Source organism: Triticum dicoccoides, chromosome 4A, assembly GCF_002162155.2.
Source record: "Triticum dicoccoides isolate Atlit2015 ecotype Zavitan chromosome 4A, WEW_v2.0, whole genome shotgun sequence".
Taxonomy (NCBI): domain Eukaryota; kingdom Viridiplantae; phylum Streptophyta; class Magnoliopsida; order Poales; family Poaceae; genus Triticum; species Triticum dicoccoides.
This window is the reverse complement of record NC_041386.1, coordinates 742,987,936-743,006,021: the sequence shown is the minus strand read 5'-3', so window position 1 is coordinate 743,006,021 and position 18,086 is coordinate 742,987,936. Positions and strand designations below refer to the sequence as shown.

The window sequence follows — 18,086 nt, the reverse complement described above, 5'->3', positions numbered from 1 at the left end:
GGTGGGGGGGGCAGCAGCAGCAGCAGGTTGGATCAGGTCCTGACTGAGTGTAGCAGGATTAATGCACCCTGCAACGTATGGCCCCACTCGACAGCTTCAAACGCACCATCCCGATGGTGAAACTGAAATCGTTTGCATTCTGATTCGGTTTCTAAAAACTACTAGAAATTTAGTAGTACTATCTTACAATCCGTGGAGAATGAGTTTCAGATAAATCTTGTAATGCTACTTGGGTTGTCACAAGAGACTCATAGCACGCTAGCTGCAGCTAGTATGAATCGGATTTTGACGCTGCAACATGCAAGTCACTCCGGTCCTGTGTAAGAAGATCATTGTTGCCTGCAATGCAATGCAATGTACGTATGTATGTGCTTGAAGAAAACTGCATTTCACAGGGCCTTAATTTCATTCGGATGTGTGTGCAGCTTCTTTGAAGCAGAGGCTTACCGATGACTTGCATTGCATTGTGAAATAAAGGTGAAAGAGAAAAAAAGTGAGGCCTAAAAAATATTTCATTTTAACTTTTTTTTCTCTTTCACCTTTATTTCACAAACAATAAGGTGCACAAAGTGGGGCTTACCGATGACTGCACAGAAAATAGCACCATTTGATACAGAAACTAACTAAGGCTCTTGGTTCAGCTTAGTGACCTCGTAGTTGATAGCAGGCTACAGAATCGGCGACGGCTACGGCAGAGTCGTTTATGCGCCGTCAACATGGATGGCCTTTGCTGCGTATCCCTGACGATGCAATCCACGCCCAACCTGAACACGGAGGCCATCTCCGGCAGGTACTTTGCTTTATCTGGTATGCCCTTGTCCACGGTATTCTTGAACATTTCCAGATGGTTTGCCATCAGTTCTTCTAAGTTCTTCTGTGCCCAAATCGCCAAATGACCATCCGATCCAGCTCCATTGGCTGCCTGCCCCGTGACTAGCTCTAGCAGCACCACACCGAAGCTGTAGATGTCTACCTTCTCCGTCACCTGGTTTGTTGCCATACCATAGTTATCAGTACCAGTTAAAAAACCAAGCTAGCTAGTTAAGACATTGCGTGCATCGATCACCCTTGTACCTGGGGCTGCATACCCAAAGTTACCAACTGCAATCTCTGTGATGGGCAATGGTTGGTTGAGACCGGCCATGTTCATCTGAGCGGCCTCAAAACTGGCAATCACAGCCTTGAAATCCAGATCAAGCAAGATGTTGCTAGAGTTGATGTTGTGGTGGAAGACCGGTTTGGTACCTCCGTGGTGCAAGTGGTAGAGCCCTTTGGCCACGCCAATGGCGATTGCCATCCTCTCCGGCCAGCTCAGCGGGCCCCGCCCCCCTCCCGCCAGTGCAACCAGTAGTCGAGGCTGCCGTTCACCGCGTACCTGTAGACGAGCATGATGGCATCTTCCCTCTGGATAACATGTAGGACGTTGACGATATTGTCGTGACGAACGCTGGCTAACAAGATCATCTCCGACTTGCACCGGTTCTCCATATTGTCGTCCAGTGTTCCGTCCACGTTCTGGAACTTCTTGACGACCAGCGTGGTCGGGAGACCGATGCCAGCAGTGCCCTGAACGTGTACTAAGTACACTTGTTCGTCCTTCCGCATCCTTCTGCTAGCCCACATCGTTCTCACATTATTTTCAGCGAGACTCTCAACTATGGCTTGATCATTGTACTCAACAGACGGTGTCGCCATAGGACGGCTGCGCCAGAACCGTACGTGTTGCATGACCAAGGGACCCATTCTTATTATCTCGCAGTATTCCCTCTCAGTGGCCTCGAAGCGTGTGAAGAGGTTCAGTCTCAAGGTTGATCAACCTGCAGACACATTATTTGTTAGTATTCAGTCACTACCAGAATCGCGACTAAGTCTGTGAGCCAACTTATATTCCTGTCAGCCCCACGTAAGCTCACAGGAAAGTATCGTTTTACTGTAGGCCGGGCTATAGCCGACAGGTTTTTGCACTATATTCCTGTAGGCTTTGAGTAAACGCACAGGAAGAATATATCCCTGTGGGTCACGGCCCACAGAAATAGCATTCGGCCCTTCGCGCCCTCGGGCTCTCGCTTCGCGCCACCGGATTTCATTGCGCGCGCATTTTTAGCCGAGGCCCATCCATTTTGTCTATTTTCCTGTGTGTTTGGGCTCACAGAATTAGGCCCAGTACAAAATGAGAGGGCAAACAGAACCCTCTCGATCCCTAGTTCAGTCTCCAGAACCCTCGATCCCCAATTCAGTCTCCTGCCACTCCACCACCGCCGCCACCATCGCCCTGTCCAACGCCACCATCGTCCGGTCCACCGTCGCCGCCTCCATCGTCCGGTCCACCGCCGCAGCCGCCGCCACACCATCCTCCGGTCCACCGCCGCCGCTGCCTCCCCTTCCCGCGGAAGGCCGTTCTTCCGCCCGCATCTGCCTCACCACCGGCGTAGCGCCGGTCTCCACCTCGCCACCCGCCGGAGCACCAGCACCCGCCTCCCCACCGAGCTCCCGTACTAGTCCCCCCATTCAACTTTACGCGTCTTCACCTCTGGCTGTCCGTACTCCTCTCCTCGCTGCATCACAAGCCCTCTGTCTTCATATCTCTGGTAATATATCACCTCCTTTTCCTGGATCTAAGATTAGCTTGCTCTATTTCTTGTGTAGCGTTTAAGCTTAGTTGAAACTATTTTAGGCACGTCTGATTAGTATACGGTTGATTTGAACAGATTAGTTTTGGTTGTTCTTAGATGTATGTTGTAGCGTCTGTAGCAACCTCACTGAACAGCTAACATGTTGTAGCTTCTGTACATGACCATCTAACTGTTTATTTTTTCTAGGTTGTAGCTTCTATGACATCTGCTACCTGCTATCTATTTTATTCTAGTAAAGTTAATTTAACACGTATAATTTTCCAGAAACATCAGCAAACAGCTAGGGGAGTTGGCTGCCACCCTTTTCGACGCCGTAATTTCCCAGCTTGAACAAGTATATTGGTAAGTTATAGCTTTGAGCTCTTAAATTTATGTCTGAAACAATTGTATTTTTGTGAATTGTTATTTGTGCTGCTGCCCTTTAGTATGCTATTATTTTTCTGAAATATCCCCATTTCTGTGAATTTTATTTCAGTATGAATTCTTGGTTAAATAATGGAGAACCGTGATTGGATGTATAGTGGATGGGTGTTTGGTCAAGTCCCTTCTAATATATGGCTTGAAGAAACTGCACGATTTATAGACCGTGCCTTCTCTTCCATAGCTGAAGGTGGTAAAATTAAGTGTCCGTGCGCCAAATGTCGGAATTATTTTCCGCAAGAAAGGCACATTGTAGAGAAACACTTGTATAAACATGGGTATAAGCCAAATTACAGAACCTGGACAGAACATGGTGAGAGTTTTGTAGCTGCTGCTGATGGATCTGTCCCTTTAGTACATCATCAAGAGGGCTGTAATGAAACTGATCGAATGGACAATATGTTGGTTGACTTAGGTGGTAGCCATCCTCCACCGGTTACTGAGGAGCCAACCTCCTCTGCCAAGGCTTTTTATAGGATGGTCAGTAGTGCCGATGAATTGGTACATGAGAACACAAAACACACACGTCTTTCTGCTGTAGCTCGCTTGCTGGCTATGAAATCACAATACAACATGTCCATTGCACATTTTGATGATACCTTAAAAATAATCCATGACAGCCGCAGATCGTGTGAAGGAAGAGTTTTGGGTAAGTAGAATTTTTTTTGGAGCAATTGCAATTATTATTATACATATCTTTGTATTGCTGTAAAAATCTGATCTGTAAATTTCTGAACATGTAGAACTTGTTTGAGCTGCATGTTGATGACGAGGAAGATGACAGTGCCCGAATCCAAATTGAGCAAGAGGCTAACCGGATTATTGACACATATGCAAGGAAAAAGGTGAAAGACATGTTGTACCAACTTCGTGTGGATGCTGTGAAGCTTTACTACGAGAATCAAGGAGAGAAGCTTGATGACTCGATGGCTTGTGCAAGAGAACTCGAATATGAGCAATACCTCCAGAGTAGGATACCATGGTGCAAGGAAGTTGCATGGCCTGGATGATGTCGTTATTGGACATCAAAGGAATACAAGACCAACAGGGGGAGGGGACGAGAAGCTCGCTTGAAATCTGAGGATATTGCTCAAAACCGAGGAGGCTCACGACCTTTTGCGGAGGCACAACAGTATTTGGTATGTCGTGATTATTGTATGATTTGCTTCACACTTAGTTTTTCTATTACATGATGATGCCATGACTTTGCTTCAATTTATGTGGTCTTATAGGAAGAGACGCTTGGACCTGAGAAGGCGACCACGCTGAATACATATACTGCAATGAAATGTGGAATGAAGAATGTGAGTAGCAGTGGCAACAATGGCGCAATCATTAGCAATGGTGCAATCATGAGCCAGAAAGCACAAAAACGCTTTGTATGTCATCGTTTCTACTGCCATATTGCTTATAGGTTTTTAAGACGTTAATTTACTAGCATGTTGTGAACAAACTATAATTTTTGATTGTCAGGATGACTATACTGCATTGGCTAAAGAGAAGTATCCAGATAGTTGGGAGGGAAGAGAGCTGGACGGTGAGCTGCTGTATGAAGCATCAGGTGGCATTCCTCATGGTCGCGTGTCAATAGGCGATGGGGCTATTAAGAAAGCAGATATTAAATCAGCAGCTAGAAAAAGAAATGCCAGTGCATCAATTTCGCTCACACTTCGAGAGAAGGAACAACTCAGGCGTGTTAATGAAGAAAATGCAGAACTCAGGCGTGCTAAGGAGATGCTACAGCAGAAAGTAGATATGCATGGGCAGCTCATAACTGTATGTACAAATTCATGCACACATTCTAAAGCAATGGATCTCAACTTCTCAAGTATCAACTCTAGTAACATTTCTTCTTTGTTTGCAGGCACTTTTCAAGGAGATAGGAAAAGAGTTGCCAGCTCATATACTACATATACTAAGCCATGGAGCTGTTTCGCAACCAGAAGTAAGTGTATGAGAAACTTGAAGTTGTATATATCATATGGATGAATGTGTGATGTCCACTACTCAACTTAGTTTTGTGCATTCCTTCTGACCTGTCTACGCTGATGTGGCTGCAATATCAACACTGTGTTGCATATGAGATTGTTTATCATGTTTTGTATTAATTTGTTTGGATGTTTGCATCTGTGAGCTCGTCTATTCTCACAAGATTCTTTAGCTGTTGTGCCCAATTTCCGTATAAATAATGCTTGCCATGCTTAAGGTCCATCTGATTGGAACTTGAAAGTAGCCTAGACAAAATCAGTTCTTGGTGCCAAGCATTAATCAATAAATGGATATTATTTGGTTCGTTTGGTTATGTTGTCTCCACTTGTTATCTAACAAGTGTTTTTATTGTTCTAAATCGGATTAAATAACAATTTGGTTACTTCTTGATTCAGGGGAGAAATAACTCATCTCAAGCCGGCTCGCAAGCGGTTGATGGCAACAATGATGTCATGGAGTCAAGCGAGGAGGATGAAGCCACTGGAAATGTCGGCGATCAGACCGTTGACGCAGCCAACCATGGCGGAAACTGATTGCTCAATCAACATGATAACATCAGACTATAGGTGGTCGTAATATGCTCTTTTGTGGACTTGTGTATCTGGTATGGCTTAGGAATGAGAACTGAGATCTGGTGGTAGTTGCAAGCCGGCGTATTTTGCTAGTATTGTTGTAGTTGGCAGATCCTTTTGTGGATGGTACCTTTGTAGCCTTGTAGTGTAATTTGTTGATATATGTATGTATGGAACTGATGTTGATACATCTGGTGGTAGTTGCAAGCCGGTGTATTTTGCTAGTATTATTGTAGTTAGCAGATCATTTTGTGGATGGTACCTTTGTAGCCTTGTAGTGTAATTATATATGTATGGAACTGATGATGCTATATGAAGTCATATGTTGTCATATAAATATATTCTCATATGGTTTCTGTGAAATAATGCAACATTTGTAGAACCTGGGTTAAGCACATTGCTTTTGTGGTAGGAATATGAAATAAAAAATCAACATCATGATGTGACAGTGACGGCCAATGGCTCACAGGAATGAGCGCGTGCTGCAGCAACGTAGTATAATTTTCCTGTCGGCTGAACCTACAGGTATAAGTCCTTCCTGACAGTCTTTCCTGACAGGTGGACGACAGGAATATGTATTTTCGGGAAGCATAAATCTGACGCAACATTTCTTTCCTGTGCACCAACCGTCAGGGATAACCGACAACATTAATATTCCTGTGGGCCGTCCGTCAAGCATATTCATTCATTCCTGGCAGGCTATGGCTGTGGGTTGTTCCTGTCGGTTGGCCGACAGGAATTATATTCCTGACGGCCATATTTCTTTTCCTGACGGCTACTGGCCCACACACTTAGTCACGTTTCTGGTAGTGAGTACGTAGCACCCCCTCTTTCTAAATAGCTCTATTTTTTAGATATAAAGGAGTTTGAGCAACATGTTGAGAGCAAACGACAGAGGATGGTCAGAATTAAAGAATTTGTGTGCATTTGAAATCGTTCCAGAATGTTCTTTCAGTTCAGAAGATAATATCGATCAGCCCTTGCTATGTTTGGAGGTTCCTTCACACAAGTTACAATGATCAAGTTTCTCAAATGATGATAAATTGGTGTGTGTATCCAACGATTGTTAGTCCTGTATCTTTGCAACTATTTTATGTGATATAGAAGAAACAAAATGGACATGCTTAATTAACTGGGCAACTACTATCTTCTACTCCTACTTAATTAATGGATGAGGCAAATCTTCTACCTCAGTTTCAAAAAAAAAGGACATGCTCCTAAATCAGATGATAACATTGAGAACCCAGCTGTATCTATTCTCACCTGCTGCTGTAGCCCGTAGGCAGTTTGCTTACCACTTGGAAGAGAGAGAGAGAGAGAGGGGACACAGAGAGTGGATTGTGCTGACTGCTGATGAGTATCAGGGGAAGCGGGATGGTCTCAAGCAAGCGGGGGGCTCGGGCGGCGTCGCGGCGGTGAGATCAAATTAGTTGGGATCGGGATGCGGCAGCGGCGGTCAGAGTCGGAGAAGAAGGCTGCGTACGGCCACGGGAGCTCCAAGCGAAGAGGAAATGTACTGCTTCGGAACTGGCACAGGACGACGCTGACAGACCAATCGTGGTGGCGTCGGTGTCCTGGTGAGCGCTGGCGGGCAACTCGGCCGCGCAACCAGAGCGCCGGCGGGCGTCCCGGCCCAACCTCTCCGGCTGGCTGCTTCATCTCCTCCGGATCCAGAGACCCGCGTGGTTGTGGCCTTGGCTGCGCCACGCGGAGAGCGAGATGGTGGAGATTGATTCTCTTACGGAAGACCAGACAAGGATAAGGTGAAGAAGAGAGGGGTGCATGTCCACGTAGACACAAGGGAAACACGTGGTGAGGAATAAAATTCCATGTCAGCAGGTGGACCCAGTACAGCCTAAATCATCATCATAACTTCAATTTCAAATATGAAGTCCTCCAAATTTTGGCAATTCTGGCGGGTGCAAATTCCTCCCCCCATAAAGAAATACAAAAGCGTTTGGACCACTAAATCAGAACCTGAATCATATGAACGAGAAACCAATACGGAGACGGAGTAATAGTACATACGTTGCCGCATGCGCTCGTATATCTTAGAATATTAAGAGCAAGTAGAATAAGATGACATGAGCAGACTATAAGGATTAGAATATTATATCTTTACTTAGTTGGAGAAGAGAAAGAATAAGCGGCCTCTTGGTTAGTACTACCTCCATCCTGGTTTATTAATTTTCTATGTAATTTGTTCTAAATTTTGACCAATGATTTAACTGGCAAAATGTTAATCCACATCAACATAAGTTATATCATTGGATTCGTATTTGAACAGAGTATTCATTGATATAATTTTTTGGTGACATGCATGAGCATTTTATTAGTTAAATTTATGGTCAAAATTTGGCACAAATTAAAATGAGGACCTATAAACAAGAACTGAGGTAGTAGCCAACTGCAACACGAGCCCTAAGATGTTTTGTGAGGTTGTAAAATGGGTCAATTACTAATAAATTACTCTAAATTATACGTGGCTATTAGGTTGGCTCTAAATAACATGGCAACTCCTTATAACCGATTGTTGTAACAAAATAATGCCTAATAGTAATACGAGATAGTACCTAGCTTAACTAATTACCTGAATGGATTGGAAGTTGATGAAGTTGCGCGCGCACAATGGATCTTTTTTTTTGCAGGGAAATTCAAAGAGCTTTATTGAGTAAACGCATTCTTGGAACAATCAGCCAAGAGGCTGGACACCAAGAAGCTAGGAGTCTCGTCAAGCCAACTATCGATCACATTAAGTGTGCAGGCACGCTTTGCACACAAGTGAGCCGGTAAATTAGCTGATCTGTTTACATGTTGGATACCAAAAAAGGAAAATGAGTACTGAGCTCTCCAATCTCTAAAAGTAAAGGAGCCACAATCGAATGAGAATTGTGACGAGTGGTCTAGAGTGTACCAACTCCAGGTAATCGACTTCCATTATCACATGCGAGAATCGACGAAGAGATGCAAACCGAACACCATCTCGCAAAGAAAGTCCCTCCATGATCAAGGGATCCGAAATCCCCACATATGGCTTGCGCGTGGTGGATCGATCGGACTGATTCTACCTCTGCTTGTGGTTGGTCGAAAATACTACTCGTACTACCATGGTTGAGTGCTACGAGCAATCGTATATTTATAGGGGCTCTGAGGCTTGGTTGACGTTTGAGAGTTACGTTTGGGGTGGGTTGGAAGGGGGGCTCGTTGGTCGATCCTTATCAGAAAGCGTTGGTCTACCTCTAGTTTTTTTTGCTGGTCCAACCTGTCATATTGGAAGGCGGGCGCAGTTGGTTGAACCAGGAGTATTTGTTAGGCTATTCATAGTGGAGCGTGCATTTGATATTACTGTATAATACTACCTTCATAATGCATAAAATCATAGAGTATTATTATAGATAACCTTATTTATGGCCATGCATGACACAAAATAGTATAGCATTTATTATGTTACGGTATCTACCTATATTACTCTAATCATCTCTCTCTTTGTTACGGTATCTACCTATATTACTCTAATCATCTCTCTCTTCTTTAATTCTCTGTGACATCATCATGTTTGCGATTTCTGAGTGGATGATACAGGCTATGCTACCTCCAATAAGCGATTGGTACAGGAGTTACAAGCCATTCACCGCGTATGTATACACTAATGGAATTTAATCTATATTGAAATAGCCCAATATTCATTTTTAGAATTCTTGATAAATCTTAGAGGCTCGTTCAGAGCATTTATGTAAGGCAAGAGATGAGACTAAAATTTAGTCCCATATTGCTCGCTTAGTAGGAGTTGCACCTTGTTACAAGGATGGTTGTTTCCTCACATGTATAAGCATGTAAACAATAGAGACATTCATGCGTGTTCCTATGCCAGCTGCCTCGTCAGGCCACGCCGCGCCACGGGTTACAGTAATGGGTCGAGCCATTGTCTAAATTTTGCCGCGCATGACTGGTATGTGAAAGGTCGCACGGAAACTAAAACATTTTTGTTGTAGTGGAGATTGACTAAGAATGCCCTTCGTTTTGTTTCGTCTTCAATCGCTGCCAGTTCGCCTCCTCCTCCTGTACCTATAGAAGAGAGGTCACTCCTCTCTAGAGAGACACACCAGACAACACTTGCCTCACGCCATCAAGTTTCCGAGCACTAAGCTACTGCTATGATCTTTCCCATCCCGGCTTGCGGCGTGCACCACAGGTTGAGACAGTAGGCCTCCGAAACCCCACCTCTTTCAGTCTTGTACGGGAGAATGGTGATAAGGTTTTTGGGAGCGCTCTGCACGACTACCGACCTCTCCATCACGGGCGCCGACGACCACTTCCTCGACGTCCACAACCACTTTGACGACATGGGTGACAACGTCAATGCCAACCCCAATGCTACTGCCCAAGCTCAGTACGTGTTTGTGTTCTTTCTGTTTGAGATCCTCCTACAATTTTTTGTTTTAGTATCTATTCTAGATATATTTTGTTCTAGTTCATATTCATATGCTATTTGCCTTCTCTCTGATAGATTGCATGACTTATTTTTCTCTGCTACAATAGTCATATTTTATCTACTATTTTTGTGGATTAAATCTTATGGTAAATTGCTCATTTTCCCAACAATCTGAAAACCTTATTATAGGCAATTTACCCCAAGTGGTTTTGCTGCATCCACCAGGCCTCCTATATTTGAAGGTGTGCACTATAAGAGATGGCTTGTGAGAGCAGTTCTATGGTTTCAAACCATGAGCTGCTATACACCACTCTTAGCAAACCTGAAGGAAATCTTGATCCTTAACAGACGCACCCAAGGCCAAGTTTGGGGTCTCGGATGCTGGCTATTTGTTTCAAAACTGGCGGACCTCGGATAGAGGGGCCCAAGCTATTAGATCGGATCGATGGGTAACAGGAAACGTAGGACACGATGATTTACCCAGCTTCGGGCCCTCTCTAAGGAGGTAAAACCCTACGTCCTGCTTGTGTTTATATTGATGATGCATCAAGGTACAAAGTTGACCTACCTCGAGGTCGCGAGTTATGGTCCAACCCTAGGGGTATGATGAATGGTTGTGCCTCTACGGACTAAAGCCTCTGGTTTATATAGGCGCCAGGGGTATCTAAGGTTACACATGGTCGGTTGTCATCTAAGGATTACATGTCGAATCTCGTATTCGTCGAGTGCACGCCAAGTCTTCAGTGAGGCCTGATATATGTTGGTTCTTCAAGTTGGAAGCTTCTGGAGTCCTTGTTCGTTACCGGGCCTTGAGTCCGGCCCATGGACTAAATCAAATAGGCCGGGACCCCCTAGTCCGGAACACCGTCAGTAACCCCCGAACTTGTCTTCAAAGCCGATGACGGCAACCTTCTTCGGATAAATGTCTTCGGCGCGAGAGTCTTCGGCTTAGCAGGCAAGTTCATTACCACGTCCTGAGTTAAGCACTTGCCCAAGGCTTGCTAATTTCTCAACTAGATGATGTTATCCCTTTAACGCGGACAAAGCTAGTCAACCATGTGTTACCAAACATATGTCTTTGTCTATCCAAAGTACTCGACTTGCTTAGCCCCGAAGACTAGCAGCACGAATGTGCTCAACGGTCAATTACTGACAACTTTTACCGAAACTTCATGACCCATGACATCACATAAATCAGTTATTACTTGTGCGAATCGCGGTTCGAGGTAACCCACTCATTGGCACGCCTCATCAAAACAGAGACCATGCCCCGCATTTTAGGGGATATCATCAATCAATTGTTCCATCCCTGGCGGCCACAACGACATAATAGGCCGAAATGTGGCAATTTTTACTGCGTGATGGAGGGATGCTTCGCATTTTTACTGACTTATAAAGAGCAGGGGGCGGTGAATCTATCTTCCCACACTCTCTTGCCCTCAAACCCCCCCAAGCTCCCGCACTCTCGATCCCCTTTCCGGGCCTAAATCCTTCTCTAGTCTTCCGCGCTTCGCAAGAATGTGGCTGATGCAGATCTGAAGGAAAGGTGGGTGCCCTCCAAGGTCACCAGCACCACCATCGAGGAGCTCCGAGCGGCGGGTACATCCCCACCGACGCCGTGATACGTCCATTTTGCATCTTGCTTTTATATTGATATTTGTTGCATTATGTCATTGTGGCCGTAAGTGGAGCGACTTGGTGGACATGAAAACGTATTGCCTACAGTACGAGCATTCAACTGACGTCTGGTTCCCGTAAAAAAACCGACGGCTTCCTGATTGGTTCAGTTAGGCGCCAGCTGGACACGCAAACTCATACGCCCGGAGAGGGATGCTTACGCCTAGGCCTGGACGGAACGAGCGGGCTTTTGGGCCCGCTCGTGGCCCGTTGAGGACCGGACCGCACGGTCCAGGACCGGTAGGAAAACTGGTCAGTCCGGGCTGCGATATTGGGCCCGAAAAAATGTCGGTCCGGTCCGGTCTTTAACCGAGCCGCTCGGTCGGACCGAGGGATCGCTGTCACCGCCGCCGCCGTTCCTCGTCGTCGCGGACACCGGCAGCCCCTTGGCGAACGACCATGTCCCCGAGCTTCCCCATTCCTTCCTTCCTCTCCTCCCCGTGCGCCGCATCTTCTTGCCGCCAGTCGCCATCGCTATCGTGCTTAGACTGCTGCCGATCTAGAGTTCTCGAACATGACCTTGACCCCAACTTGCGGCTGCATGAGCCGAAATCGTGCCATGAAAGGAGCTGCAGGTCAAGATGTTTCCCTTACAACTGAGAGGAACGAAAAGTGGCATCCCACGTCCACCCGTACGTAGCTATGTTGCCGCTGCATGAGCTCAAATCATGCCATGCCAGATCTCCCACAACCGCCTGATCTAACCTGAAACTAAGTCAAGAGGTGGGCATGCACACGTTGCATGGCGAGTGATTTCTCCGGAAGTGGGCATGCACCGGGAGATTCAGAAAATTCAGTTTCGTCAGATTCAGAAAATTCAGTTTCGTCAGATACAGAACACGAACTGGGAGATTCAGAAAATTCAGTTTCGTCAGATTCAAAAAATTCAGTTTCGTCGGATACAGAACACGAACTGGGAGATTCAAAAAATTCAGTTTTGTCAGATTCAGAAAATTCAGTTCGTCAGTTTCATCCAGGATTCAACAGATGACTAACCTGCAGCTAACCAGGACCTAAGCTGCAGCTACCTAGGACCCAAATAACTAACTAGGACCTAAACAGCAGCTAGCAGAACTAGTGGCATCGGTCCACACGGTCCTCAAAAGCTTGACCGAGCCAGCACCCTTTCGGTCCGGTCCTGGAAAAGGAGCTCGCTGGACAGCTCGGTCCGGTCCGGACCGGACCGCCAGCGGCCGGTCCAAACGCCGGCTCGGACCGGGACCGGACCGGACCGGACCGTGTCCAGGCTGACTTACGCCAACGGTCCAGTGAGCCCGACCCGACATGTCAACGGTCCACGGCTCCACCGCTCCGTTCAGCATAAAACACATCAGGATTTAACAGTCCAGCCGCTTTTCGAGGATCTTCCATGTGATATTTTACCGAAATGTTGAAGCTCGGCAATGTTGTTGGTTTCTGGTTCAGTATGTCACTATAAAATAATTTTGTGGCCACTAGAGCGAAAGGGACCCAGAAGAAATGATCTCATCTATTAAATGGATCCTAACGCGAAAAGGACCACTAGGCATGCATGCATGTCAAAGACCAAAGAGAGCGAAAGGGACCCAGGGTCCTGCCTGAAAGGATCTCATTTGCTAAATGGATTGTATAAATACCCGTTCTACCGCCCTGCTCTTTTTCTCCTCATTCTTCACACACGCCTTCTCTAGGGATTTATAAGTCCTAGAAACCAAACAGGTAGGGACTTTTTAGGGACTTGGAACTTATAAGTTGGGACTAAAAAAAGTTGTAGGACTTATGAACCAAACAGGGCCTAAATACCCCCTCTACCGCCCTGCTCTTTTTCTCCTCATTCTTCACACACGCCTTCTCTAGCTCAACCATTTTTGCCCCTTCCTTAGGGCATCTCAGCCGTTCGGCCCCCCAGGGCGCCTAAATAGAGCGGCCTGGAGGCGTGCCAGCGCTAGTTCGGCCCCTGGGGGCGACCTAGCTCCCAGTCACGCCCCCACGCGCCGGCCCCAGGATGCGGGAAATTTAAACTTGGTCGTTCCCGCTCTCAATAGACGCCGCAAATCTGGCGATCAGACGTAGTCTGGCGTTACAAAAAACAGAGCGCCGCCGCCGCAAGTTCGCGTGCGCAACGATTCACTCGGCGGGGTCGGCTCCAGGCGTTGGCGGAGTTGGCGTGCGCGGGCTCGTCGGTGTCGGAGCTGCTTCGGTGCTGGGCTGCGTCGGCGCGGCTTCGGCACTGCTGGGCGGCGATGTAGATGCGTCGTTCGGGCTTGGCGTCCGTGTGGTCGTGGGCGTCGTCGGCGTTGCTGTCGGCAGCTCGTTCAGGATGAGGCCGCGCTGCACCAGGTACCACGCCTTGAGCTTCTCGTCGTTGCTCTGGAGCATGTCCGCCCCACCCATCAGAAAAGCCATGTCGGTGTTCCTCTTCTTCGCGGCGACGTTCGTCCGGAGCAGGTCGAGCTTGATGGCGTTGTTCTTCATTAGCGACGACCACCGCGCTTCGGTCTTCTCTTCGCGTAGGACGGCCCGGGCCCGGGCGTCGGCGAGGCAATGCTCGATGGACTCCTGCACTCGCGCGGTTGCCGCGTCGGCGCTTTTCCCCTTCTTTGCCAATTTGTGGCCGTCCGGCCGCCCCTCTGACGCGCCCGGAGTCGTCGCGTCCGGCTTGTATGTCTCCTTGGCCTTGTCGAGGGCACGTCGGACTTCCGCCCACTTCTCGCACTTGTCAATGCGCTTGTAGACGTGGAGGTGCTTGAAGTCGGCGTCTTGGTTGTCGCCCCGATACATGGCGAACATACGCAGTAGCTGCGCGGAGGGACGAACAGTTGGCGGGCGGCGGGCGTAGGGGACGAAGATATGCGGGGGAACGGCGTGCCTACCTGATCCTCAACGCTGGCGCCGCTCTCCGGGCGAGCCGCGACCTCCTCGACGATTCCATGCCATTTGTTGCACGCCAACTGGATACGCCCTCAATGGTTCGCCATCGCCTTGGAGCTGCGCTGCATGTAGACGCCTTTGAAGTAGGGGTCGACGAGCTTCCGCTCGTCGAACTCGGCCTTGATGCGGTCCCAGTACGTCTCCAAGCTCTGGTTCGCGCCGGTGGTCGGGTCGAGGCAGATGACTTTCCATGCTTCGGCGAGGCATTCCTCCTCCTTGGACGTCCACTTGATGCGCGGTTCGCCTGACCTAGCCGCCCGCTTCTTCTTCTTCTGGCGCCCCTTCGTCGGAACAGGAGCCGGCTCCTCCTCCTCCTCCTCCTCGTCCTCCTCCTCCTCCTCGGGTTACTGCGCGTCGTCGCCGTATACGTAGCCGAGCTCGGCCTCCATGTCGCCGCTGAGGTCCACTACCTTGTCCTGGGTGGCGAACCCGGGAGACGCGGCGGCCGCGGTCGATCCTGTCGCGATGATGTCGTCCATGTCGGCTCCCGTGTCGTCGGCGTCGCCGAGGTGCGAGAAGGGTAGCGGTCCACGGTAGAGATGGGGCGTCGGTGTGGATGCGTAGGCGGCGGGCGGCGAGTAGTTGTATGGAGGGTACTGCACGCCGACGAAGGCATGGAGTACTTCTTCGGCGGCATGGCGTACTTCTTCGTGGCGAGCGGGAGGGGGTTTGGCGGGAGAAAGGGAGAGAATGGCGGGAGGAAGGCGAGTGAGCGGGAGAGATGCGAGGGAAAAGCGTCAAGAAACGGCGGGAAAAGGTCCTCGGGTCGCCTCCAGGATGGGCCCACGCGCCTTTTTCGCTTGTGCCGGCTCCCCAAGCGCCCCCCAGGGCGCCGGGTTCAGCCTGGGTCCACCGGCACCAGTTTTGACCCGAGCCGGCAAAAAATGGGCTTCTGTGGGCGCGACTGGAGCCTTTTTTTAGCGCCGGCGCGGCAAAATCACCTGAGGAGGGCCTGTTAGGGGCGCGGCTGAAAATGCCCTTAATATCAGCAGCATCCATCCAGCAGTTGGTCATACTCGGCTGCCATCTGCTCTCAACTAAGGTACACTGTCTTTTTAACTGTATGTATACACTTTTGTCTTTCCATTCCGGTGCAGTACGTAATTTGTTCTTTAACACGTACTCCTTCCATTCCTAAATATAGGTCTTTTTAGATATTTCAATACAAACTATATACCCAGATAATTAACCCACATAGATAATACCAGATACACTTTTCAATTAATCTGTAAAATGTATAAATAAATCATACAAGCACCTCTTAAATATCTTCAATTTTTGCACAAAAGCCGCTTCAGAATTCTTTCAGTTTGGACTCTCCAGATTTTAGCAAACATCAACTAAGTTTAAGCTAAACCATGGCTCCCGGAGGGCAGAAGCCCCTCCGTGATTTGATCTCTCTCTCTCTCTGTTTCTCTTCTTTTCCGCACCTGTTTTCAGACTCTTTCACCTTTTTATATTCCCGGATGTCCGTAAGTCCGGTTGGGCTAAAATTTTGTGGTGACTTTTCTTTGAAAATTATCTTTCTTGTGGTAAAAGAAGGGCTCTGACCGACTTACGAGTGAGTCACAAACACAGCCCTACCCCCAGGGCGCATAATAAATCTCTATAAATTTTTATCGCGTTTGGACTTTGTTTGATATGGATTTTCTATGAAACAAAAAACATGCAAAAAAAAATAGGAACTGACACTGGACACTGCATCAATGTATAAGTATACAAAATAATATAAAATGTTATTAAAAGTATGTGAAAGTTGTACAATATTGGCATTAAATAATAAAAAGTATATAGACGCGATTAAGACAGGGAAGAATAGGTGCCTTTGCAGGTTTACGCGGTAGCGGCCCTTAATTTGTCGTGGAGAGAAATAAAGGTTGATGCGGACACATCAGTTATCTGCAGCCGGCCACACAGCTGCGTCAACAAACAGTTGTTATGAATTTCTCATTTTATGTATACTCTCATCGATTCTACGTAGGTTTTAAAAATTTATTATATCCAAATTCAAAGCAAAGTATATTTTATCTCAAATAAAAATGATAAAACTAAACTTTAGTTATTTATACTAAACTTTTAATTCTCTATAACTTATAACTTCATTGTATAATTTTAGTTATAATGTTTTCCTTACACAGAGAAAAAATGATAACATATTTGTATACAATTCTAGCACTCATCACACAAACATACTTTTAGTGAATATAAAATATTTTCAATAGTTTATTATTATTTTGTATTTGAAGTGTTGACTATTCTAAATATTCATTCAATTGAGTGTCCCAAGGTAAAAAATGCAATCCTACACAAACTGATTTGGCAAACTCAGATTGAAATCATAGTGTATATGTATGTATTATGTTCTGTTTGAGGCATATAAATATCTTAACTAAGAGCTCCAAAGCATGATATCTAACATGTTTCTAGATACTAATTTCTAGAATGTATATGATTGTCTATTGATACCCCGGTATTGCATTGTAATAGTAGCAGAAAAATTGTCAGTTTTGTTTGCAATATGATTTATTTTGAGCTTATTTTATCAAATTTACATTTTGTAGAATCACACCAAGCTGGTTTTTGCGTGTATATTTGCTGTTGCACACATCATATGTTTATAAAAGGGAATGATATTTGCCGAACGTTCACTTGAAAGGTTTTCCCATCAAACACCACGTTTGTCGATCAATATCGCGGCACAAATCTTGGCGCGGGGCTAACGCCACGTCAGTTTTTTTAGCTGATTGTTGCAACTAGCTGCCAGGGCGAACCCTCCTTTATTTTCTCCCCAAAAAACATGAGATCTGTTTCTGAAAAAAGTAGCAGGTTCTGAGTGTACATTTGGTGTCACACACATCCTAACTTGATTAAAGGGCAATGGTATCTGGTGAACGTTCGCTGGGAAGGTTTTCCCAGCAAACGCCATGTTCATGGTTCGATCTCACGACAAGGATCTTGGCGCAGGGCTGATGCCATGTCAGGCTTTTTGAACTGTTCGCTACAACCAGCTGACAAGGCGAACTCCCTTTATTTTCTCCCCAAAAAACAACGCCGGATCTGATTTTGATGAAGAAGAAGCAATCAGGTTTTGAGTGGACATTTGGCATCGCACACATTCTAAGGGTCGGTTCTTTTGGCAGCTTAAACAATAAGCCGCTTCCTCCCGAGATTATCCCCTAAGTTGTCACTCTTATTCATTGGGGCTTCTAAACTAGTTATGGGATAAGTAATTTAGAAGTCCCAACAAACTTGAGGAGCGGCTTATTTTTTAAGCTGGGGAGAGACAACTTATTTTTTTAGGCCACACAAAAGAATCAAAGTTCATTAATGGGAAATGATATCTGGTAAACGTTCGTTGGGAAGTTTTTCCCAGTGAACACCCTATTTGCTGTTTGATCTCGCGGCAATAATCTTTGGTGCAGGGGCTGATGCCATGTCTCCCCAAGGAAAAAC

At 46.7% G+C, this 18,086-nt stretch overlaps 1 long non-coding RNA gene and 1 pseudogene across 1 annotated transcript; one reads left to right on the top strand and one right to left on the bottom strand.

The window, feature by feature from the left end:
* Positions 1 to 622: 622 nt before the first annotated feature.
* Positions 623 to 7,261, bottom strand: LOC119290004 (annotated as a pseudogene).
* Positions 2,262 to 3,939, top strand: LOC119290005. The gene is made up of 3 exons (XR_005141679.1): positions 2,262 to 2,588; positions 2,898 to 2,975; positions 3,797 to 3,939. It is a non-coding gene; the product is annotated as an uncharacterized LOC119290005 (long non-coding RNA).
* Positions 7,262 to 18,086: the final 10,825 nt, after the last annotated feature.